Below are 27506 nucleotides of genomic sequence, written 5' to 3'. Positions count from 1 at the left end.
AGAGAACCAGTGTATACTTTGCTCTTCTTTAAGATCCACAAGGCGTATTAGCCTAGTAAGGTCTCCTCTTGGGGGACTGTGAGGCAAACATTCATAAAGAAGGTGGAAAGAAGAGGCCAGGGGAATTAAAGATACAGTTCAGATGCTTCATATTCAACAAATAAGAGATGAGAGGGTTAGAGCCCCAATTGTTAAATTCCCGAGAAAACTGTTCTTTCTTGGAAAAAATTTCAAATCTATACTCAGTCTTATTTCACAGACCAGATGTGTTCCAGAAAAGCTGACCTTCATTCAAGCTTATTAAGCACATATTCCCATAGGCTCCCATTATGAGAACAGGGATACATTTCCTGGGAGAGAAGGAGTAGACCTACACATAGTCTATCATTATGTTATAGTGAAAAGAACCCAAATTGTGTCTGCTCTATAATACAAAGAATGGGATGACTTCCCCTAATGAGGCTTCAGCTTACTCTTGAAAATAAGGATGATGATGATGATGATGATGATGGTTATGATGATGATGATGATGACAATGTCCTTCCCCAATGTGGTTATCAGGAACAAAGTAAACAAGTAAAGTGGAAAACGTCTATTAAACTGCTATCACTCTAAAAATAAGAACTGTTTATCTTGCTCATCATGCTATTTCTAGGATGGTCTCAGAGTTTGGCCTATGGGAGGTGGCCACTGTATCCATGCTAAAAGGGTAAATTAATACTTTATAAACTCAAAACCCTGAACAAGTTCTTGTTTGATATTTGTGGCAGTATCGTAGCCAATGAGGTTTATCCGAGGCGCGATTATTGCTAATTGAAATCTTTATATATCTTAGGAGTGCTTTATAACAGTGTTCTAGGAATTAAAGAATTTGTTGCATCTACTGTTAACTCCATTTAATGTAAGAAAGAGCATTTTCAGATGTAAACAAGTAAGAAAAATGTCATCTCTTTATATTAGGCAGTTCTGCCCAAGAAAGAACCATTAGTATAGTTAAGTTGTCTAAAAGTAATATTATTAGCATTTATTGAGTGCTTGCTGCTTTATGTGCTTACATATAATAATTAACTGAATCCTCATCATTCCCCATGGGACAGCTATTTTTATTACAACCATTACATAGATGAGAAAACTGAGGTACAGAAAGGATAAGTAACTTCCCAAAGATTATGTGGCTCCACAGCCCTCACCGGTAACCATCATGCTTTGTTGTCTCTCTTAGTTCTTGATATAGTCTTTATTTTTCACTAGAAAAAAACGTCATCATAAACCAGCAGTGGCCTGAAGTCTAGAGAACCAATGATTTATTTTACTTGAGGATTCTCTTTGTTCTAACTATCCTTTCCTCTGAAACCCCAGACACCAAGAATTTCATCTACAACTTGGGATAAAAATGATAAACAGCTCTGATCAGAAGATAATAGCATAGAAAAAGAAAATACAAATAGAGGCATGTTTCCATTGGTAATAAGAAAAGAAAATCAGAGAGACATATTTAGTGGGAATAGGATCTATGCTATTAGAGAGGGCAATGTATCCGGAGCAATGAACTGAATTAAAAGGAGTTAAGTCAGTAGACTCGTGTACCAGTCACTGAGTGGTGGTGGAAAACCTGAGAAACATCTACCTACCCGGCTGACAACCTGGCAAACCTTACCTTCTTCTTCTTTTTTTTTTTTAAGATTTTATTTATTTATTTATTTGACAGACAGAGATCACAACTAAGCAGAAAGGCAGGTGGGGGCGGGGGTGGTGTGGAGGGGGAAGCAGGTTCCCCGCTGAGCAGAGAGCCTGATGTGGGGCTCGATCCCAGGGCCCTGAGATCATGACCTGAGCAGAAGGCAGAGTCTTAACCCACTGCGCCAACCAGGTGTCCCCGAACATTACCTTCTTTAATCCATGAGAATAAAAAGAGCCAAGAGCATGAGTGGAGTTGCAGCAAATGGAGGAGAGGGTATAAATAAAACTGAACTGTGCATACATGGAGCCTCTCCTCAATTTCATGAACTAATCAATACATGGGTGAGCCATCATGTGGTCTGTGCCTGCCCCCTCCCACACTCCCCTGGATGAGCATAGTCAGACGCAATGAGGGTTTCAGGAACAACATTTTTCCTTTGCTGGCTGGGTCCATGCCAGACTCTGCCAATGAGAGAGTAAGAGGCAGACCGCAAGGCTGAAGGAAAACAGGGTTACTTGTTCTAACGGTTTCTTCCAGACATCTGGCTGCTTCCTATTCCTTTCGGGGTCTCCCCAGCATTGTTTGTTTGTTTTATTTTATCTGCAGCAGTTAGTCTAGTAGTGAATGATTATAATTTTCAGATTATTTCTCCCCACCTTCCCAGGATCAGCTTTAACAACCCCTTACAGAACTGCCAGCCAGTTAGTGCCCCTCCTCAGAGGTCTGGCTCAACTAGGCAGGACCCCACCTCTGAGTTTTTTTAAGTTCTGATACTTTCAACCTCTTGTTTTTGTTTCCACAATATAGGAGTGGGAGCTTCCTGTAATTATCTCTGGGTTCCCTTTTGCTTTGTCCGTTCTCTAATACCCATTTTGTCAATCTCTTTGTTAAGATACCTGGTGTGGTTTCTGATTGGCTGTCTGGACCTTGGTAGAACAGCTTTTTGACAGTTACTCTTTAAATCCTTCATTTGTCACTTTGTATTTGTAGATTTGCATTGTTGTAGAGGGCATTTGTTTGTTTATTTTATATATGTGTTCTGATTTAACATTTAGATAAAAACTTCTGGAAGCACAGAGAAAACAATGTTCAGATTCAGAAAGATACAGATTTGAGATTTTTTTTTCCATTTCACAAAAATAAGTGATTTTGAGCAAACTATTTAACATCTCCATATATCACTTTCTCATCTATAAAGGTGACAATAATGCCTGCTTCATACTGATGTTAAGAGGATATGACTAAAATATACATAAAATGTCTTAATAAAGATCCTCAATATGTAAAGACGCTCAGCAAATGGCCTTTTAGTTTATAGGTGTCTGTGCATAATGGCCAAAAACACCAACTTGTATATAGTAGACACTCAATATACACTTGGTGGTAATGATGATGAGTTAGGGTTTCTGTGTTTATGCCTGCGTAAAATGCCATTGGCTTGTACATAGAAGTTCTCAGTGAGTATTTGTGGGTGATGACAAATATAAGTTCCAATTATTTGATTAATAGCCCATAACACATCATAATTCACTTGTGTACATTTACTAAAAAACTGACTGCTGCTCTGCTGGCAAAGAATTCCAGAACATGCTATCTGGCTAAGGGTCTGTCTTACCTCTAAGGAACACCACACATGGACCATGTACGGTACAATGTGTTTGACATGAACGGTCTGTCATCTGTCCAAGCATTCCTTCTGTTGGGCAAGAAATGAAACTCTTTCTAGATGATGTTCCTTGAGGAAAACAAAAGTCTGTGACTTTCATTACGGACTGACTCTTACTATGAAAATGGCAAACATGCACCACCCATAGTTCACAGGAACTCAGAACAGCCCTGAGGACAGTGTGTTTTGGTAATGGAACAGCAAAATGTGAATTCCTGTAGCTCCTCTGATTGCCCTTGAAGAGTCTGAAAGCAGAGCCGCACGTATAAACATGGGGAAGGAATAATAAAGATCACAGTGCCTAGGGAGGGAGCACCATGCAAATCGAGCAGGCTCTGCTGAACACTGCCTAGTGTAAAAATGTTTTGTTGTTCCTGCAGCTTGCTAGCATGATAAGGTCCATCCACACCAAAAGTAAAACTATTAAAATCTCTGAGGGTTTGAGGGAGCTTCCTTACCTGTTTCATTTTGTCTTTAGAATATATTTATATTGAGCAACACCAACAAATACCTAGCCATATTTACACTTATATTTATATGCACTAAGGTCGTTAAGAAATTTGACAACCAGGGCCTCCTACTTGTTATTGAAGGAAAGGTATTTTATCAAAATGGGCTAATTCAGGGAAGTGACATGCATTTGTGAGATCTGAATATAAGTCATGACTCAGGAGTTTAACTCCACCGGTATTAAAATACTGCCCTCTTCACTGGTGTGGTCAATCTAAGGTGTGTCCTTAAGCTTTAGTGCATGTACTAATCACCTGGAGGGCTTGGCAAAATACAAATTGATGGGCCCCCACTCTCAGGATACAGACTCAGTGGAATTCCCGAATGTATTAGTAGTCAGCATTCTCCAGAGAAACAGAACCACAGGACTGACTGATTGACTGATTGATTGATTGATTGATTGATTTACAGAAATTGGTTCAGGGGTGGCTGCATGGCTCAGTCCTTAATTGTCTGCCCTCAGCTCAGGTCACGATCCCCGGGTCCTGGGATCCAGCCCAGAACTGGGTCCTGCTCAGCAGGAAGCCTGCTTCTCCCTTTCCTTCTCCCCTAGCTTGTGTTCTCTTTCTCACTGTCTCTCTCTGTTAATAAATAAATAAATAAATAAATAAATAAAATCTTTAAAATGAAAGAAAGAAAGAAATTGGTTCATGTGGTCATGGAGGCCAAAAAGTTCCAACAGCTGCTGTCAGCCAGCTAGAAACCCAAGAAAGCTAATAGTGTGAGTTTCAGTCTAAATCTGAAGGCCTTAGAAAAGGAATGTTAGTTGATGGTGTAAGGTGTAGTCTAAAGGGCAGCAGGCTGGAGACCCAAAAAGAAGCAACTTTTTTTAGTGCCAGTCCAAAGGCAAGAAAGGAGGTGTTTTCCAGCTCATGCACACAGGCCAGAATTCTCCCTTAACCAGCCGTTTTGTTCCTTTTTTTTTTAAGACTTTATTTATTTGACAGACAGAGATCACATGTAGGCAGAGAGGCAGGCAGAGAGAGAGGGAGGAAAGCAGGCTCCCTGCTGAGCAGAGAGCCCGATATGGGGCTCAATCCCAGGATCCCGAGATCATGACCTGAGCCGAAGGCAGAGGCTTAACCCACTGAGCCACCCAGGTGCCCCCAGCCGTTTTGTTCTATCCAGGGCTTCCATTGATTAGATGATGCTCACCCACATTAGGGAAGGCAATCTGCTTTACTCAAGCTACCAATTCAAATGTTAATCTCATCCAGAAATGCCCTCACAGAACAGCCAGAATAATGACTGACAAAAGGTCTAGGTACCCCAGGGCCTAGCAAAGCTATCCCAGGAAGTTAACCATCACACCAAGTGATACTACTGCTGTTAGTCCAGGATCCGCATTCTAAGAACCACTGCCAGAGAAGAAGGTGGGTGAGAAGTAGAAACTTGGTATTTGCTTTATCCTTATCACAGAGCCTGATACCTAGGGAGGCACTTTAATAAAAAGTGTATTGAGTAAATAAAGTAATAGAAGAACGGAGAGGACGGAGGAAGGATCCCTATATAAACATACCTGAGTGGACATTAAATGGTCAGTGTTCTAGTCTGACTATAATGTGGGAAACAAAGGCAGAAGAAAAAGTAGTAAGTTTCCTTACTACATACAGCTCATTGAAAAGTCCTTGAAACAGGCAGAGTGACATTCCTCTAGGGACTCAACTGTCTCAATGTCAATACTTTGCTAAGGGCCAAAGGCAATCCTACCAGGATCCTGATGTCTACTTTAACATATAAAAATTCCTTTGGAAACTTCCTTTATCTCTAAACCCCCCAAGATACTTGTTGGCAATCATCCCCCAAGCATACGGACCACTGATATACATCTGAAGGGTCTCATGACTAAGGTTTTATTAGACAGTAATAAATGACCTTTCCCCAACAATAGCTAGTGCCCTCAAGGTCCTGGAAACCTTGCTTCCAAGATTCCTCATAGACTTGTGCTACCCTAACCCCCTCCCAACTTGAAAGTGTACAATGCCATACTCTTCATAACCCCACTGCAGCTCTTTCTGCCCATGGGTCCTGTCCCTGTGCTTTAATAAAACCACCTTTTTGCACCAAAGATGTCTCAAGAATTCTTTCTTGGCTGTCGGCTTCAACCCCTAATGTTCTTTCCTATATCGACTAGACCTTGCTTTCCTCAGCTCTAGGTTTTGGCCTAGATTCTCTCAGGTCTTTCATGGCCCCATATTTTTAAGTTCATTTCTAATTTAAAGACAAAGTAATGTCTAACAATTATTTAAAACAAGTAATTTATTTTAACCAAAAACTGAGCTTTCATTGCAAGCTTGTTAAGTGCCAGGTGCTGTGCTAAAAACTTCTATAGCATTATCTCCTTTGATCCTCACAATAACTCAATTATTTCCATTTTACAGATGAAGAAACTGAGTTATGTATTGAGGGAGTGGTTGGGCTGGGATTTTATCTAGGTTCTCTTTAGTTCCAAAACCTTCCTTCTAACTATACTGACTGCAGCACAAACATTTATAGAACATCACACATGGGCAAATCACCACACGAGGGAAACCACAAGGCATTTATCATTGAGTGAGAGCCAATATTCTACTTTTTAAAAAGCCAAATACCTAAAGAAATTTCAAACAGAAGATTGGCCAAAATGTCATTGGAATGTAACATTAAGGACAAGGCAGTAGGTATAGTGGCTTTAAGAGTGTAGATTTCACGATCAGACTATATGGATTTGATTCCCATTTTCATTATCACAACCTGCATTAACTTGGCTAGCTTTCATAATCCCCACTGCAGCTTCCCCAGCCATAAATATTTACCTCATAAGGGTGTTTACAACCCACAGGCTAGATTACATCCTCACAGGTTTAAGTGAATTACCATATATGTAAAGCACTCACATAGTGCTAATCACAAGACGATCAGTGTGTGGATGTTTACTATTCTTATTACACCCTCTGCATCTAGCCCAACACCTGACATGTGAAAGAAAGTCTGTATATAACAGCTGAAGAATACCAAGAACCCGTGCTCTCGAGAGGTTATAGCAGTTATCCATAGAGCATGTAAATTTCCCTTTATAATTGATCTTCTGGAGTTCAGTCTCAGCCTTTGGATAGCTTCTTCCTTTTCTTAAGGCACGAAATTCAATAACGGGTTATTACTATCTCTCAAAGTGCCTGCTTATTGCTGGCTCAGTGATATTATATTAGTATGGTTTGATGTGCCACAGAACCAAATACAGAGTAAGAAAATGAGAGAAAAAAAAACGTGAAATTTGCCTCAAATATCTGTTTTCAGTTCTTATAGCTGAAGATGATTGAAAGTTAAAGAGTTTTAAAAAAATTTTAACCAGGAAGAACTTTTGAATTTGCCTTTCAATTAATACCCTGTGTATAAATTGCAGGTAATGACCTCGTTTTACATCAGGTCAACTGAATAAAAATCACTTGAAAACGTAAAACTGCACTCGTACTTTCTTTAAAAAGTGGCACGTTGCCAAGAAATTCATAGCAGAGCATAGTGAGAGCTGTGTTTTGTCCTCTGACATTTAAAAGTGTACCTGGACTCTTTAGCACATGGATACTGAATATTCAAGAACAGTCTGAGATTTCCAGTGCTGCCGCCTGCTTCAGCACTTTAATCCCTGGGATATGCCAGGGTTGCTCATTAGCATTTAAATGGACAGCCAAATCCTGCAGAAACCTAAGATATATGTCACACTGTAACTGGCTTCAACTCCTTCAGGGGCTGTGGAGTTTCTTTGCCTCTTCTGATGTTCCAACTTCTCTTTCAACTTTTGCCTTTGTGGATTTGGGATGATCAGTTATCTGCAAGATTTATAACCAACAGCTTTGATGTCAGACAGATGTATGGTGTCAACATTCTGCAATTCAAGAAAAGTCTTTTTTCTTTAGGATGTACTGTTGTGTTTTTCTGTCTGCTGACTGCTCACTTTAATATAATAAAGCAAACTTCAGTTCCCTGGGTTTCTCTTAGGAAAATTTTAAATCAGCCCTCATTCCAAGATGGAACTTAAATTGGTATGATGTCCCTAGCTTCACTAAACCACCAGAAAGGGCTAACTCTCCATGCACCTAAAATCCACAGCTTCTCCTGTCTCAGTAGCAAAACCAGAGTACTGATTATACTAGAGTACTTTCATTTGGATATGACTACTGGCCTACAGAAACTCAGAGTAAAACATAACTTAAATCACTTGTTTCTCAAAGAGACATCATGGAATCTATTTTTTGATCTCAAGAGTAATAAAGGCAAGTCTTATCAATATTCCTGAGTAACCTTATTATACAGCCTTGTTGGTATTAACAGTGGATACAGGACATAAAGCTGGTGGGTTGATGTCATACAAGTGTGCAATCATACTGCTTTCCAGCGTGCTTCCTTGAGGGCTATGTACAAAACACCTCACTAATGATCATTTTCATGGCATCACCTAGAACTGTGCTGTCCCACACAGTAGCCACTTGTTACATGTGGCTACTTAATTAAAATTCAGTTCCTCAATTGTATTGTTCATATTTCAGGTACTTAATAGCCACACGAGGCTATTGAATTGGATAACGTTAGATACAGAACATTTCTATCATTGCAGAAAATTCTATTGGACATCACTGATGTAGAGTCTTAGGATTTAAGGGACCTTAGAAAGGGCAACTAACCATCTTGCTTTTCCCAGGACTGAGGGATTCCTGGTATCTAAGATCTTCAGTGTTAAAATTACATTACATATCCTAGAACACTGAGACCATGAGGGGTCATCTGGTCTGACCATATACCTAATGCTGATATTCTTCCTGCAACATTCTTAACTTTGGACATTTCTGAGCCTGTTAACTAAGTGATGTTATATATTAACTGGGGTGGCTGAAGCAGGCAGTATTTGGAAAACTGTAATAGAAGATTAAGTTAAAACTAAATGGGTACTGATTTTCACCAAGAGGTAGAAAGTGCACAGAAGCAAGTAGACCATTAAAGAAAACTTAATGACATGGTCCCAGCCACTGAAAGGGAACACATTTCATAAGTAGTCTATAAGATATGTAATAAGTCTAGCATAAAAGACACATGGCTCTTAGAAACATCGGTGAATCAGAGTCCTGTGTCATATTAACAGACAGTGTTCTGTTTAAGTACTTTTTCCCCAAAGAAACAAATATATTGCAGTCATTGAATTCAAAAACTCAAAGAAAGCTTGGGGAACTCCAATTTTTCAGCCCAACTCCAATTTTTCAGAAGTGGGTCTTGATGCCCAAAGGGCCTAAATGTCTTTTCCAAGGTTCCACAGTAATGGAGTAAGTCCATATTGCTCTTTCAAAGGGCAAAGACACAGATTAGTCTAAATTCCTGTAAAGAAAATTGATGACATTTTAATTGAGTGTTAAATTTTTATTACTTCTCCATGAGCTTTGTTTAATGTTAAAGGTATTTTACTTTGTATTATTTTATATTTGAAATAGCTTTCTATTGAGAAAATTAATAATAAATATTGAATAGGAATGTGGTTTTAATATGATCAAATGGCAGAGGGAAGGCAGAACTATTTTTATTTTACTTTGGCTTCTACAACCAGAAGAATGATCACTTAGTGAAGAGCATAACAACACTATAAGGGGGGGAACAGAAGTCAAATTTAGGCTAGGAAATGGAAAGAGAACATCTAGAACTCCTTAAATATGGAGCCCAGGCTCTAAACAAAAATAGACCTGGAGGTTCAAAGCTGGCTCCACAACTGTGTGATTTTGGGTAAGTTATTTTACCTCTCCATTCCTCAGCAAAATCAATCTATAAAAATATGGATTATAACAGAAACTATCCCATAAGGCTAGATAATATAAAGTGCTTAGAACAATGTCTTACCTGCTTAATGATTAATAAATGCTATTAACTAATTATTATCATTAAATTACAAAACTGATTTCAAGTGTCCACATCCAGATGAATTATATACCAGGGTAATGAATAACTTGCAGAAATATTTGTAGAATGATGAATACACAAGTTACCAGCCTGGCATCTGTAGCTTATGACTATTGCCTTAATCAGTGATGTAAAATACCTGCCTTCAGACACTTGCCAAAACAATGTTTCACAAATGTCAGTCATTTGATAAACATCTGTATTCATTTCCTATTTCTGTTGTTATAAATTATCACTGGCTTAAAACAAGAGGAATTTACTCTTTTACAGTTCTGGAGGTCAGAAGTCTAAAATAAGTCTTCTAAATGGGTTTAAAATCAGGTTGTTGGCAGGAGTAGTTCCTTCTTGGAGCTTCAGAGAATTTGCTCCTTGTATTTTTCAGCTTCTGGAGGCCACCTGTGTTCTTTGGCCCAAGGCCCCTTCCTTACATCACTCCAGCCTCTTGCTTCCTTGTAACATCTCCCAGTCCTGTGTTTGATCCTCCTGACTCCTTCTTAAGAACACTTACAATTATATCATTGGGCCCTCCCAGATAATCCAGGATAATCTCATCTCAGTATCCTTAGTTTAGTCATATTTGCAAAATGTGAACTTTCACCATGTACCTGAACATTGACAGATTCTGGGATTAGTATGTAGACATCTTTGGGGGCATTACCTAGCCTACCACATCACCCTCACCATTTGATGTTTTCCATGTTTTCTTACCAATATACTATTACTTAATACTCATCTTAAATTGTTTTATTGACTAAATTTTATCTGTGAACTCATGGTTTCAATGGGCTGGTTATATATTTATTAAAACATGTTGGGACGCCTGGGTGGCTCAGTTGGTTAAGCAGCTGCCTTCAGCTCAGGTCATGACCCCAGCGTCCTGGGATTGAGTCCCACTTGGGCTTCTTGCTCGGTGGGGAGCCTGCTTCTCCCTCTGCCTCTGCTGCCACTCGGCCTGCCTGTGCTTGCCCTCACTCTCTTTCTCTCTCTCTCTCTGGCAAATAAATAAATAAAATCTTTAAAAAAAAATAAAAAATAAAACATGTTAAAGTGATATTATTAAAATTTTGCTTATCCTCTAATATCTTCTCTTGGGCTATGAATGATATTATACAGCACACTTTAGAAAACACTGATTATAAATTCTGCTATAAATTTATATCTCAAAGATTGACCAAAGAACTTCCTATAGTAACAGACGATTGGGAAAGTCTAGCCTAGTCTAATGAGTAGGCCTCTTATTTTCTCCTTTGAATTCTTTGAGTTTTTTTCCAGTATTTTAGAATACTTGAAGGCATGGTTTTTGAGTCATATTACTTAAGCCAAGAAGAAATTCCTTGACTTAATGTTAAGTCCTCTACTGTCAGGGGAGGTCAATACAACATCATCTCCTTGAACTGCTTTTTGATCCTTTAGTAAATCCACCATTGGAGATATGACCCATTATGGTAGTAAGCATTTATACAGGGAAGCAAGTAATAAATTCCCATTTGAGTTTAGTTCCAGGAAGAAAGATGGTATTAAATTTATTGGCTTTCTTTTGTTATTAAAAAAATATAATAATAAAAAAGAATTGCCTAATTTGTTTCTGTTTTTGCCTAAGATGCTAAACACAGTCAGATTCAAGGTGTAGATGAAATCAGCTCGACTCTGGAATGTTGGCAGCAAGATTCCTTTGCTTCTCATTTATGAAGTATATTGTTTTGAGACCTAGTTATTTCACTTCAAATTGTGTCCAGTCTTAAATATTTGACATAATAATATACAAGTCCTATAGTGACAGAAATTATAATTAGGTGGATTTGGATGTTTTCTATAAAATAAATTCCTGAATTATGAACTATATTTGATATTTTAAGAAAGTAATTGTGGTGGGGAATGAGAATGTAACCACAGAGAACCTGATCAGGGCTCAGCTGCATCCATCCCCTGTTTGCTCTAAGGCCATGCTTCCCATGGGCTGCTCCCAGATAAGGGTTGAACATGGAAGGGCTACCAAAATAGGTCCATTCTTGGGAGATTCAGAACCCTGTTGACAGCCGTTTTTGCCTTTAGAAATCTCTGAGAGTCTTGCTGAAACTTCCTTAGGTTGCATGGTGATCTAGGATCGTTCCATCTGACTTTCCTTCCCTTTTTTTGTTCACTGTTCTTACACCATGGTCAAAAAAATCTGCCTTCTCTGACTCCCATCTGTTTTTCTCTCACAGGCAATTCCTTAATTAAATCTGTATTATTTAATCATATTGTGGCATCTACATATGGAAAGACCTAGATTAAAAAGTATTATAATTTTCTGACCTTAAAATAATCAGAACATTTCAATATTTTAATTTGAAGGCAGATATGTAACTACTTTATACAGTGGTTGTACCAAGTTATTTGGTTGTATATTTGTGTATCTAAAAAGGGCATAATACAAAGATGTAATACAAAGCTTTGTTCTGGCATATTTAAACTTGGGGCTCCTTGGAGTATTTTCATGCAGCTTCTATGCAGAATGAACAGCTTGGGATCTCTATCAGTGCAGCATAGTTGGACCATTAGGCCATCAAAAGACTGCTGATAGAATGATGAAAGGTGAAAAAGGCTTCAGTAGCTATTACAGGGTTTTGTGATGAAATAGAGTAGAGAGAAAGAGTTATCATAGTGCTCAGGTGTGAAGTAATGGAGACTGGATCTTGCTGACAATTTATTTAAGATGGAACATGAGAAAATAGAAACCACAACTATATTGAAGGCAAAAAAACCCCAAAACCAAAAAACAGCAACAAAAAAACCCTGGTAAAGAAATGATATACTTGAATAGTTGGCCTGAAATTTCCTTTTGAAAAGATGGGGTGCTTATGCATAAAACCCAACTTGAAGAGGATATAAACAAATAACTAAGTTTTCTTAAATGCTTCAATAGTAGCCACTTCCTTGTTTTAGCCAGTTTTGAGTGAAAGGACTATTACTCTCCAAACTTCAAGTCCTGGTGGTGTTCCAGGTTGTGACAAAGGGGCAATCTCTCATGCAGCTCTAACTTTAACTCCATGCATCTCTTTCAAATTCCATGGTTATTTCTACAAAACTTGAAGTCCTGATTTTTAACATATATGTACACATAAGCTGACAGGAAAGTATATGTTCATAATATATGGCAATACTTAAGTATTCATCATACATATATGTTATACACAATGGTCATTTTTCAAGCATCTTGGAGGGTACCCTGTGTCATAGCATAATCCTTTTAAATTTGATTTTATGTGGTATAGACAATCAGAGACAACTGATTCTTCTGCAATCATTTTGTTTAGAAGAAGTTGTTTAACTGATAAGAGTTGAGTCACTGGTACAAAGCAAGATTAGTGGTACATAGTCCTCAAGGGAGTCTCATTTTCTTTTCTTTTATTTATTTAGTTTTAAGGATTTTAAATATTTTAAAGAGAGAGAGAGAGAGAGAGAGAGAGAACGAACAAGGTGGGGGCAAAGGGAGAGGGAGAAAGAGAATCTCCAACAGACTTCCCACTGAGCAGAACCCAAGCAGGGCTCCATCTCACCACCCTGATATCATGACCTGAGCCAAAATCAAGTGTTACACATTTTAACTGACTGCGCCACCCAGGCACCCTAGGTGTCTCATTTTCAATAAAACACATGAATCAGATATTGCTGGTCGATATAAATTAAGTTTGATGATTTTATGTTAAAAAAATATACTGTTATAAAATACAACAATAAGTTAAGGTATAGTTTAATTTTCTCCAAAGCATTTTAGTTGCATAAGTAATTCAAAGAAATACCATTTTAAAAGGAGTGAAATGTCAAAAAATAGGAAAAGTCATGAAGATGAGGAATTATTTCCCTGGTAGTTTTAACTTTCCTTCTTTCTTTTTTAAAAGAATTGATACCCTAATAATAACTACCTCTAAAAGACATGCATATAGGAAAGGAGAGGTCAGAAATTGTGGATGTAATTATAAAACCTACTAGAATGTTGTGTGATTATCTTGAACTATTCTGTGCACATATATTTTTAGTAATAGAAAATAGATATTGCTTGAAAGAGGAAAACATTCTGCATTTCTCCTCTACCTTTACTCTACTGCTCCTAATACTTCACTTCTGACACCAGATGTTTGTGGGTTTTCCACACCCAACTATTCTCCAGTTTTCTGGATACCAACTAGGTATCCATAATTTAACTTACTGCTGAATTTACATCACACCCCACAAGTTAAGGGCTTAGTACTACAAGAATACCCTCACCCCTCAACTTCAGATGACAATCACAAGTCCAGGTTGTCACCTGTGCTTGTGACTAATTGGCTCTAAATTGGAGATACCATGACCCTTTTCCCAAGTTTAATCATTTGTTAGAGTGGCTCAGAAAACTCAGGAAAACAATTTACTTATGAAATTAACAGTTTACTATAAAGGGGATTCAACTCAACAATAGTCAGGTGGAAGAGATGCATAGGATGAGGTTTGAGGGAAGGGATGTGGAGTTTCCACACCCTCTGTGGGCGTGTTACCCTCCCAGCCTCTCCATATGCTCACCAACCAAGAAACTTTCCTAATCCCTTTGATTAAGATTTTAATAGAGGCTTCTTATGTAGGTATGATTAATTAAATAATTTAATTAATAATTTAGTTAAATGATTGATTAAATAATTATTTAATTAATCAAATAACTAAATACTTAGCCATAGGCAGTAACCTTTTCGATATCAGCCACAGCAACTTCTTTCAAGATATGTCTCCAAAGGCAAAGGAAACAAAAGTGAAAATGAACTTTTGGGACTTCATCAAGATCAAGAGCTTCTGCACAGCAAAGGAAACAGCCAAAAAACAAAGAGGCAACCCATGGAATGGGAGAAGTTATTTGCAAATGACAGTACAGACAAAAGGCTGATATCCAGGATCTATAAAGAGCTTCTCAAACTCAACACACATAAAACAGATAATCATGTCAAAAAATGGGCAGAAGACATGAACAGACAACTCTCCAATGAAGATATACAAATGGCTATCAGACACATGAAAAAATGTTCATCATCACTAGCCATCAGGGAGATTCACATTAAAACCACATTGGGACACCACCTCACACCAGTTAGGATGGCCAAAATTAGTAAGACAGGAAACAACGTGTGTTGGAGAGGATGTGGAGAAAGGGGAACCCTCTTTCACTGTTGGTGGGAATGCAAGTTGGTGCAGCCTCTTTGGAGAACAGTGTGGAGATTCCTTAAGAAATTAAAAATAGAGCTTCCTTATGACACTGCAATTGCACTACTGGGTATTTACCCCAAAGATACAGATGTAGTGAAAAAAGAAAGGGCCATCTGTACCCCAATGTTTATAGCAGCAATGGCCATGGTCGCCAAACTGGAAAGAACCAAGATGCCCTTCAACGGATGAATGGATAAGGAAGATATGGTCCATATACACTATGAAGTATTATGCCTCCATCAGAAAGGATGAATACCCAACTTTTGTAGCAACATGGACAGGACTGGAAGAGATTATGCTGAGTGAAATAAGTCAAGCAGAGAGAGTCAATTATCATATGGTTTCACTTATTTGTGGAGCATAACAAATAACATGGAGGACATAGGGTGATGGAGAGGAGAAGGGAGTTGAGGGAAATTGGAAGGGGAGATGAACCATGAGAGACTATAGACTCTGAAAAACAATCTGAGGGTTTTGAAGGGGCAGGGGGTGGGAGGTTGGGGGAGCCATGTGGTGGCTATTATGGAGGGCACATATGGCATGGAGCACTAGGTGTGGTGCATAAACAGTGAATTCTGTTACACTGAAAAGAAATTAACAAAAGTAAATAAATAAAATAAAAGATCTTAATAGAGGCTTCTTATGTAGGTATGATTAATTAAATAATTTAATTAATAATTTAGTTAAATGATTGATTAAATAATTATTTAAATAATCAAATAATTAAATACTTAGCCATTGGTCATTAACTCAGCTTCTAGCCCTTCTAAATCCCCTGAGGTCAGAGAGTGGGGTCAAAACTTCTAAACCTCTAATCACATGGTTGTTTCCTTTAGCAGCCAGCACCCCCTCATCCTGGGGTTATCTAGGAGTTTTCCAAATATCAGGTCTGTAACATAAACTCAGATGTGGCTGAAATGTGTTTATTATGAATATCAAGACACCTTTATGACTCATCACTTAGGAGATTCCGAGGATTTTAGTGGCTCCCTGCCAGGATTGGGACTTTTTAATGAATAACAAGAGACACTTCTTTAGCCTTTGTAGCTGTTATCACTTAAAAAATTTAAAATGGGACTCTGGCCAAAAAAAATGGGGAAGACCAGATATACTTATATTGCTTATCATATCACAATATCACACTATTACTAAAATCTTTAACCATGGCTCTAATCATAACTAAGTTAGAAATGAGATTTCAATTGAGGTCCATTTTGCACTATGGTATGTTCTATGGTAGTAAAAGAAAGAACAAGTGTTTCCTAAAGTGTAAGCTCCCTTTCCATATTAGCACTTGACAGGAGCCTCAAGTTTCATATTTCCACTTTAGTGGATTGGGTGGAAATCCTTACAAAGTTGGTATTAAGGAGAGTATCATCTGTAAAGAGGCAGGTAATGAACAAGGAGGATGGACAGTAAAGAGATTTTAGATTCAGGTACATCTTAAATAAAACTGAAGTTGCTTTTAAGTAGATAGCAGGTAGATAAGGATCAGTAAAATATCACCAGTGTCTCTGCAGAGGGAAAAAGTATCAAGAAGGCAGTCAGAACCTGGAGTCAACCAATTACTGAAATTGTTGCTGGAAAAGAAAAGGAGTCCTACAGTCCAAGCATTCGATAGCAATGGAAACTAGTAGCCAACAGAATTAAATTGGGATTTTTTTTCTTTATCTTTGGACTCACTAAGGGTGATTACATAGGCACCTCCCAAAGATGACTTACCTGGTGACAATGCCCAGAATGTTATTACTCTACTCCTAATGTCATCATCAATAATTCCATTTCAGCAATTGTGGTATGACTGCTGTTATTTTAACAGCTGGAATAAAATGGCTTCCTATACAGCATAAAGTCATATTGTTGTGTGTTTTTCTTCATGTCTGAGTATCATTTACCAGAAATCTATAAAGACTTAGATTAGATGTCTTCTAGGAGTCCACTGAGTTCTAAAATTCTTTGAGACTATGAGGTGCAAAAGACATAGTGCTTTCTTATAGAAGACAAACAAATGGGGACTTTGGGTGCTGGCTAAAATGGAGTAACAAGGAACTGACTTACCCTTCACTTTAAACAAATATAAAATATGTGGGGGAAAAAACAGTTTTCAGGCATTGGACAGCAGACACCACAGAAATATAATCCCCAAGGAAAGGTACACAACAGGATGAGCTCTAGGACCACACTGTCTTACTGCCCAGAGAGATTTTCCAGACATAAAACAAAAAGAAACCAAATGCAGTATGGTAGTCTCACTGTGTTGAAAGCACAGAGATTGGAATTTAAGTTGACCAAGATGATTAGATTTTATGGAGCAGAGCACCAGAGAAAAGAACTGCATATATTGAGAGAGAGTTCTAGAAATTTGCAGAGGGCTCTCTTTGAGTCTTTCAGCTCTATACTAATCAGTGTATGTAAATGAAGAAACTACCCAAGGCTGGGGAGGGAAAGAGCTACCAGGAAAAGAACAGGCAAAACAATGTGTGGGAATAGTTCTGCTGGGAATAGTTTGTTTTTTTACTTGCCAAAGTAAAAAGATCTTGTAATACACAGGGCCTTAGGAAGAATCCCCAGAAGGCCTTAGTGGAATGACTAAAATAACCCTACACAAAAGTTGCTCTGCTTTCACTCTGGCAAAGCTTAAAAGAGAGTCTCTAACTATTTATTCTAAGTAAGTTAATGGCATGCAGAAGAAAGTCAAATGCTATTTAAAGGACAAAAAGAAAACCCATTACCAGTAATGCAAAATTAGCAATGTTTAGCATCAAATTACAAAGACCAGGTATGATAAAGAATCATACAACTCAGCACCCAAAAAAGAAACAATCCACTTAAAAAAAAGGGCAGAAGATTTAAATAGACATTTTTTTTCCCAAAGAAGATATACAGATGGTGAACAGGTATATGGAAGAATGCTCAACATCATTAATCATCAAGGAAATGAAAATCAAAACCATAATGAGATCACCTCACACCTATTAGGATAACTATTATCAAAAAGATAAGAAATAACTAATGTTGGTAAGAATATAGAGAAAAGGGAGCCCTTGTACACTGCTGATGGGAATGTAAACTCGTGCAACCATTATGGAAAACAGTAGAAAGGTTCCTCAAAATATTAAAGGTAGAACTACTATATGATCCAACGATTCCACTTTTTGGTATTTATTTGAAGAAAACTAAAATACAACCTCAGAAAGATATTCACATACCCATGTTCACTGCAACATTTACAATAACCAAGATATGGAAACAACCTAGGTGTTCAATGATGGATGAATGAAAAAAGAAAATGTGGTATAAATGGAATACTATTCAGCCATAAAAACAATGAAATCTTGTCTTTTATGACAGCGTGGATGGATCTTGAGGGTATTATGCTAAATGAAATAAGTCAAATAGAGAAAGACAAATACTCTATGATTGCACATATATGTGAAATTTTGGGAACAAAAAAGTTCATAGACTCAGAGAACAGAGTAGTGGCTACTGAAGGTAGAGGATGAGTGGGAGAAATGGGGGGGTCAAAAGATAAGAACTTCCAAATACAAAATAAATAAGTAATGGAGAGTAGTGTACAACAGTATCTATAGCTAATAATAATGTATTGCATATTCAAAAGGTGCTCAGAGAGTAGCCTTCAAAAATTATCATCATAAGGAAAAAGTTTTGTAACTATGTAATGTGACAGACATTAAGTAGACCTATTGTGGTGATAATTTTGTAATGTATATAGATATCAAATATTATGTTGTAAACTGGAAATAATAACATTATATGTCAATTATACCTCAATTAAAAATATATTAGATAATGTAAAGAAGCAGAAAATATGACCCATAACCAAGAGAAAGAGACACAAAAGTGGATGAGATGAAACCAACAGACAAAGATATTAAAATGGCTAGTGTAACTAAGACTCATATGTTTAAAATGGTAGATAATATGTAATCATCATAAAGAGAAAAGCCAAAGATATAAGAAGAGCCTGTATACAACTTTTAGAGATTAAAAAAAAGTACACTGGAGAGACACTGCTAAAGAAAAAAAAACAATAAATTGACTTCAAGATATACAGCTAAGGAACTATGCAAAATTAAGCATTGAGACCAAAAAAAAAGATTGAAAAAGTCGCATGGAGACAAAAAATTGCATTGAGACAGAAAAAAGATTGAAAAAAAATTACATGTGGGACAGAATAAAGTAGTCTAATGTGTATGGAATTAGTCTCAGAGGGGATAAGATAGGGCAGAAAGAAATATTTGAAGAAAGAATGGCTAAACATTTTTTTAATTTGATAAAAATTATTAACCCAAAGATCCAAGAAGCTCAACAAACCCAAAGCAGAATAAATATAAAGAAAACCATGAAAGTCACATTGTAATAAAGTATTTGACAAGCAGCAATAAAGACAGAATGTTAAAAGTAGCCAGAGAAAAATAGACGCATTACATACTGAGGAGCGAAGACAAGAAAGACAAAAAACAATTAGAAATATCTTTTGAGTACTATCAACCTAGAATTCTATACTCAGGGAAAACTCTTTCAAAAATGAAGGCTAAATAAAGACTTCATTAGATAGACAAAGCTGAGAGATATTGACTACAACCAACCTCACTCTTTTCATATAATTTGAATTATTTGAAAAAAAAACTTGCATTACTTGGAAATAGAAAAGATAGATCAGGCTTCTTTGGAATCTAAAGGCTTATCCTCTCCCACTCTCCCTCACACACAGCACAGGGTGAGTCCATGTTAAATAGTCCCAAGATACAAGAGAAGACTGCATTCCTGATATAAGTGTGCAGGACCTCCTCATCTCATCTATCATACTTTATCATAGTATGATACAGTATACTATAATAGAGCTTCTCAGTCTAAAGATAACTAACTCTATAAGACATAAAGAAAAGAGAACCCCCTTTTAAATAAAAGCAGAACTGTATCAGTTTCCTCATATCTAAAACAAAGACATCCATCTAGATGACATCTCAGTTTCCTTATATCTCTTAAAGTACATAAGCCCAAGAAAAATGTTGACATAACCATTTACTGAATAAGAACTCTGCAATGCTATCCCTGTCAAAGTAATAAATATATAATTACAAATTGTGATAAGTATTACATAGGACAAGACAGATTGCTATAAGATAAAATAATAGGGGATCTAATAAAGGTTGAGGAATGCTATTGGACTGGATTGCATCTGCCCCACAAAATTCATATTTTGAGTCCTTAGCCCCTACCATGGTAGTATTTGGAGATGGGTCTTTGCAAGATAATAAAGATTAGATGAAGCCTTCATGATAGGATAGTGCCCTTATAAGAAGAGATAAGAGAGTTTCTGTCTCTCTCTCTTTTTTTTTTTTTTTTTTGCCATGTGAGGACACATGAAGAAGGTGGCCACTTCTGACCTGAAAGAGAGCCTTCAATAAAACCTAACCATACTAGCACTGTGATCTCAGACTTCCAGCCTACAGAAATGTGGGAAAACAAATTTCTGTTCTTTAAGCAACCCAGCCACCTGTCTCATCTTGTTATGATAGCTCATGCTAAGATTACAAGCTGCCAAGTAATGCTTCCCTCATGTAGTAACAGAGTAACATTTCAGCTGAGACCTAAAGGATGAGTAGGAACTGGATACATGAAGAGTGAGAAAAGCATTTAAGGTAGGAAATAACATAGGAAAGGAATGCAGCTAAGAAGAGAAGAATGTAACTGCAAGAAGTATGAAGCTATCAGTGTTGAGGAGGATGGTGTGGGGCTGAAGAGGTAGGCAAGGGCCAGATTAGAAATGTGCTTGAAGGCAACATTAAAATCTTGGTTTTTATCCTATGTGCAAGGTTTAAAACATGATAATGACATGAACACATTTTCGTTTTAAAAAGATCACTGATTATAGTCTAGAGCAGGGCTGTACAATAGAAATAGATTGCAAGCCACACAGGTCATCTAGATTTTCTATTAGTCGCATTTTTAAAAGTAAAAAGAAATCTACCAAATTATTTTTACTTATAGATTTAACTTAACCCAACATATCCAAACCAGTAGATCATTATCAGATCATGACAGAAGATGATCTGTTAACAGAGATGACAGAAAATGAATTTAGAAGGAGTTAACAGCAACAGAAATGAAAGAATGTGAAGAAAGGCATTAAAAAGTAAAACAGAACCAGAAATAAAACATAGGATGATTTGAAGACTGCTCCTAATTAACACTTTCATCTCAAATTTCCTCTTTGTAGAAGGGACTTAGTAGAATATATATTTTCACTGTCACTTATGATTTTATTTTCTTTTTTATACTTACTTTCATTTTTGATCAACTGCTTTTCTGACTTGGTCTATTTCATTTGTATAATTAATTCAATTTGATTTAACAGATATCATTGAATGACTGATTTGTGCAGTTTTGTGCCAAACACTAGGAACGTAAAGAAAAATAAGAAACTATACTTATATTAAGAAGTTTAGTCTGGGGAGAGACAAGAAAGTGGGGGAGTAGTGGACTGAAATGACATCAGGTAGCAGGAGTTCAGCTAGTTATCAAACCATTCCGAACACCTACAGACTCAATAGGAGATTAAACAGAAGAGCAGAAATTCTAGGAACAGAAAATCAACCACTTTCTGAAAGATAGGATGTACGTAGAAGTGAATCCGAGGCAATAGGAAGGTGGACAACGGTGGGGTGGGGGTGGAGGGGCTCCCAGGAAGTGGCGGAGCAGTGGAGCACAAAATCAGAACTTTTAGAAGTCTGCTCCACTAAGGGACATCGCTCCAGAGGCTAAGCTGTGGTGGAGCCCTCGCAGGGACAGTGTGGTCTCAGGACCTGCGGGGTCACTGAAAGATTGGGGGTCACTAAGTGTGGCAGAGCTCTCAGGTATCAGAACAGGGTAGCCAGCTGCAGAGACAGAGCTGAGGATTGAGCTCTCAACTTGGTATTACCTTAAACCTAGATCTGCGGCACAGTCGGACCACTGCTCTTTGAGCAGGGACCCTGCAAGTGGCAGATCCAGGGAGACTCACCTTCCTCCTTTGGAGGCAGGAATCTGCTGGGTTTGGACGCTTCAAATGGGGCCATGCGCCAGAGACAGAAACACTCAGCCACAGGCCAGGTGAACCCAAAGGCCAGCTGGAGACCAGAGAGATGGGAATGACTGACCCCTTTTCTCTGAGGGTGCACTGAGGAGTGGGGCCCCAAGCTCTTGGCTCCTCTGGGCTGGAGATTGGGAGGCCACCATTTTCATTCCCATCCTCCAGAGTTCTACGGAAAGCGTTCAGGGAACACAAACTCTGGAGAGCAAACTTGAGCAGATTTCTTAGCCTGGCCCCTGGCAAGGGTGGTACAATTCTGACTCAGGCAAAGACATTTGAGACACACTACAGCTGGCCCCACCCCCAGAAGATCAGGAAGAACATCCAGCCAAGACCAAGTTCACTGAGCAAGGAGAACAGCAAAACTCCACAGCTAGGGGAAAGAAATGCATGGAATTCATGGCTTTCTCCCCATGATCCTTTAGTCTTGCGAAGTTAATTTTTTTTTATTTTTTTATTCTAATTTTTTAACTTTCCCTCTTTCCTCTTTTAACATTTTTCAACTAGTTCATCCTAACAATACCTCTCTAAAAAACAAAACAAACAAACAAAAAACCTAAAAAACACCTTAAACCTTCATTATTATAGTCATATTGTATCCTTCATTGTATTTAACCTTATTTTTTGTGTGTATATATACGGGTTTTTTTTCCTAAAAAATTTTTGGGATACAATTTCTTCTAACAGATCAAAATATACCCTAAATCTAGCACAGGGATTTGTTCTAGTCTTCAGCCTGAGCACATTATCTCCCTGTTTTTTTCTTCCTCTTTCTTTTACCAACCAACTTTTCTTATCAATTCCTTTTTTAGAATTTTTAAAAAATTTTCATCATTACAGTCATATTCTATCCCTTCATCATGTTTACCCTCATTTTTGTGTATACATATATAAGTTTTTCTTTCTTTAAAATTTTGGGATGTTGTTTCTTCTAAGAGCCCAAAATACACCCAAAATCAAATGGGTGGCTGTGTTCTACTCACCAGTGTGTGTGTGTGTGTGTGTGTGTGTGTGTGTATATATATATATATATATATGATTGGCAGCAGACTTATCCACAGAGACCTGGCAGACCAGAAAGAACTAGAATGATATATTCAGAAATTTTGGAAAAAAAATACATATATATATATATATATATATATGCATTTTTTTTCCAAAATTTCTTTTTACCCCCTTTCTTCTTCCCCCAGTTTGGGGTCTCTTCTGATTTTGTTAGCATACATTTTTCTGGGGCCTTTGCCACCCTTTTAGTATTTTATTCTCTTGTTCATATACTCTTACCTGGATAAAATGACAAGGCAGAAAACCTCACCGCACACACAAAAAAAGAAAAAGAAGCAGTACTGATGGCTAGGGACCTAATCCATACAGACACTGGTAATATGTCAGATCTAGAGTTCAGAATGATGATTCTCAAGGTGCTAGTGGGGTTCAAAAAAGCATGGAGGATATTAGAGAATACTGTCTGGAGAAATAAAAGAACTAAAATCTAACCAAGCTGAAATTAAAAAAAAAAAAAAAAAGCTATTAATGAGGTACAGTAAAAAATGGAGGCCTGGGGAGCCTGGGTGGCTCAGTGGGTTAAGCCTCTGCCTTTGGCTCAGGTCATGGTCTCAGGGTCCTGGGATTGAACCCCAACTTGGCCTTCTTGCTCCGCAGGGAGACTGTTTCCCTCTCTCTTTGCCTACTTGTAGTCTGTCAAATAAATAAAATCTTTTTGTAAAAATGGAGGCTCTTACTGTTAGGATAAATGAGGAAGAAGAGAGAATTAGTGATATAGAAGATTAAATGATGGGGAATAAAGAAGTTGAGCAAAAGAAAGACAAATGACTGATGGACCACAAGGGGAGAATTCAAGAGATAAGTGATATCATAAGATGAAATGATGTTAGAATAATTGGGATTCTATAAGAAGAAGAGAGAGAGATGGGGAAGAAGGCATATTGGAGCAAATTATAATAGAGAATTTCCCTAATACAGCAAAGGGAACAAGCATCAAAATCCAGGAGGCACAGAGAAACCCCCTCAAAATCAATAAAAATAGGTCCACACCCCAACATCTAATTAAAAAAAAACAAAAACTTACAAGTGCTAGTGATAAAGAGAAAATTCTGAAAGTAGCTTGGAACAAGAAGTCTGTAACATACAATGGTAGAAATATTAGACTGGCAGCAGACTTATCCACAGAGACCTGGCAAGCCAGAAAGAACTGGCATGATATATTCAGAGCACTAAACGAGAAAAAAAAAAAATGCAGCCAAGAATACTATATCCAGCTAGGCTGTCACTGAAAATAGGAGAGATAAAAAGCTTCCAGGACAAATGAAAACTGAAAGAATTTTCAAACACCAAACCAGCCCTATAGGAAATATTGAAAGGGGTCCTCCAAGAAAAGAGAGAGCCTAAATGTAGTAGACCAGAAAGGAACAGAGACAATATACAGTAACAGTCACGTTACAGACAATACAATGGCATTAAATTCATATCTTTCAAGAGTTACCCTGAATGTAAACGGGCTAAATGCCCCAATGAAAAGACACAGGGTATCAGAATGGGTTAAAAAACCCAGACCCATTGATATGCTGTCTACAAGAAACTCATTTTAGACCCAAAGACACCTCCAGATTTAAAGTGAGGCAGTGGAAAAAAATTTACCATGCTAATAGACATCAAAAGAATGCTGGGGTGGCAATCATTATAATCAGACAAATTAGATTTTAAGCCTAAGACTATAATAAGAGATGAGGAAGGACACTATATATCATACCCAAAGGTCTGTCCAACAAGAAGATCTAACAATTTTAAATATCTATGCCCCTAACATAGGAGTAGCCAAATACATAAACCAATTAATAACAAATCAAAGAAACAACGACAATAATACAATAATAGTAGGGGACTTTAACACCCCCTTTACTGAAATGGATAGATCATCCAAGCAAAACATCAACAAGGAAGTAAAGGCCTTAAATGACACACTGGACCAGACGGACATCACAGATATATTCAGAACATTCCATCCCAAAGCAACAGAATACACATTTTTCTCTAGTGCACATGGAATATTCTCCAGAATAGATCACATTTTGGGTCACAAATCAGGTCTCAACCAGCACCAAAAGACTGGGATCATTCCCTGCATATTTTCAGACCACAATGCTTGAAGCTAGAACTCAATCACAAGAGGAAAGTTGGAAAGAACTCAAATACCTGGAGGCTAAAGAGCATCCTACTAAAGAATGAATGGGTCAACCAGGAAATTAAAGAAGAATTGAAAAAATTCATGGAAACACATGATAATGAAAACACAACTGTTCAAAATCTGTAGGACACAACAAAGGTGGTCCTGAGAGGAAAATATATAGCAATACAAGCCTTTCTCAAGAAACAAGAAAGGTATCAAGTACACAACCTAACACTACATGTAAAGGAGCTGGAGAAAGAACAGCGAAGAAAGCCTAAACTCAGCGGAAGAGAAATCATAAAGATCAGAGCAAAAATCAATGAAATAGAAACAAACAAACAAACAAACAAAAAGAACAACCAAAAAAACCACAGTAGAATAAATCAACAAAACTTATTAATTCTTTGAAATTTAATTCTTTGAAAGAATTAATAATTGAAAACCCCCTGGCCAGACTTATCAAAATGAAAAGAGAAAGGACCCAAATAAATAAAATCATGAACGATAGAGGAGAGATCACAATCAACACCAAAGGAATACAAACAATTATATGAACATATTATCCACTATATGCCAGCAAATTCGACAATCTGGAAGAAATTAATGCATTCCTAGAGACATATAAACTGAACCAGGAAGAAATAGAAAACCTGAACAGACCCATAATCAGTAAGGAGATTGAAGCAATTAAAAATCTCCCAATAAACAAGAGCCCAAGCTCAGATGGCTTCCCAGCAGAATTCTTCCAAACATTTAAAGAAAAATTAATACCTATTCTCCAAAATTTAGAACTAAAAGGAATTAGAAATTAGAAATGGAAGGAAAACTTCCAAACTCATTTTATGCAGAAGTACCTTGATCCCCAAACCAGACAAAGACCCCATCAAAAAGGAGAATTACAGACCAATATTCTTGATGAACACAGATGCGAAAATTCTCACCAAAATACTAGCCAATAGAATCCAACAATATATTAAAAGGATTATTCACAACAAGCAACTGGGATTTATTCCAGGCTGCAAGGTTGGTTCAACATCTGAAAATCAATCAATGTGATACAATACATTAATAAAAGAACAAGAACTGTATGATACTCTCAATAGATGCTGAAAAAGCATTTGACAAAGTACAGCACCCCATCTTGATCAAAACTCTTCAAAATATAAGGATAGAGGGTACATACCTCGGTATTATCAAAGCCATCTATGAAAAACCCATGGTAAATATCATTCTCAAAGGGGATAAACTGAGACCTTTTCTGCTAAGATCAGGAACATGGCAGGGATGTCCACTAGCATGACTGCTATTCAACATAGTACTAGAAGTCCTAGTACTAGTCAACAAAAAGAAATAAAATGCATCTGAATTGGCAAAGAATAAGTCAAACTCTCACTCATTGCCAATGATATGATACTTTATGTGGAAAACCCAAAAGACTCCACTCCAAAACTGCTAGAACTCATATAGGAATTCAATAAATGGTCAGAATATAAAATAAATGAACAGAAATCAGTTGCATTTCTATATACCAACAAGACAGAACAAAGAGAAATATAGGAGTCAATCCCATTACAGTTGCACCCAAAACCATAAGATACCTAGAAATAAACCTAACAAAGGAGGCAAAGAATCTGTTCAGAAAACTATGAAGTACTCATGAAAGAAATTGAGGAAGACACAAAGAAATGGAAAAATGTTCCATGCTCCTGGATTGGAAGAACAAATATTATGAAAATGTCTATGCTATATAATGCAATCTACACATTTAATTCAATTCCTATAAAAATTCCATCTTTTTTTTTTCAAAGAAATGGGACAAATTATCCTAAAATTTATATGGAACCAGAAAAGACCTGAATAGCCAGAGGAGTGTTGAAAAAGAAAGCCAAAGTTGGTGGCATCACAATTCCAGACTTCAAGCTCTATTACAAAGCTGCCATCATCAAGACAGTATGGTACTGGCACAAAAACAGACATATAGATCAATGGAACAGAATAGAGAGCCCAGAAATAGACACTCAACTCTATGGTCAACTAATCTTCGACAAAGCAGGAAAGGAAGTCCAATGGAAAAACGATAGTCTCTTCAACAAATGCTGTTGGGAAAATTGGACAGCCACATGCAGAAAAATAAAACTGGACCATTTCCTTATACTGCACACAAAAATAGACTCAAAATGAATGAGAGACCTCAGTGTGAGACAAGAATCCATCAAAATCCTTGAGGAGAACACAGGCA

The 27506-nt window shown here is 37.3% G+C and overlaps 1 protein-coding gene and 1 non-coding gene across 7 annotated transcripts in view; one reads left to right on the top strand and one right to left on the bottom strand.

The window, feature by feature from the left end:
- The window catches only part of LMNTD1 (lamin tail domain containing 1), a 486089-nt gene that overhangs the window by 202387 nt on the left and 256196 nt on the right, over positions 1–27506 (bottom strand). The window lies entirely within an intron of this gene.
- Positions 758–892, top strand: LOC122892747. The gene has a single exon (XR_006381457.1). It is a non-coding gene; the product is annotated as a U4 spliceosomal RNA (small nuclear RNA).

Source organism: Neovison vison, chromosome 12 (assembly GCF_020171115.1).
Source record: "Neovison vison isolate M4711 chromosome 12, ASM_NN_V1, whole genome shotgun sequence".
NCBI classification, from domain to species: domain Eukaryota; kingdom Metazoa; phylum Chordata; class Mammalia; order Carnivora; family Mustelidae; genus Neogale; species Neogale vison.
Note: the sequence above shows the minus strand (reverse complement) of the source record. Positions and strands in the feature narration are given on the sequence as shown.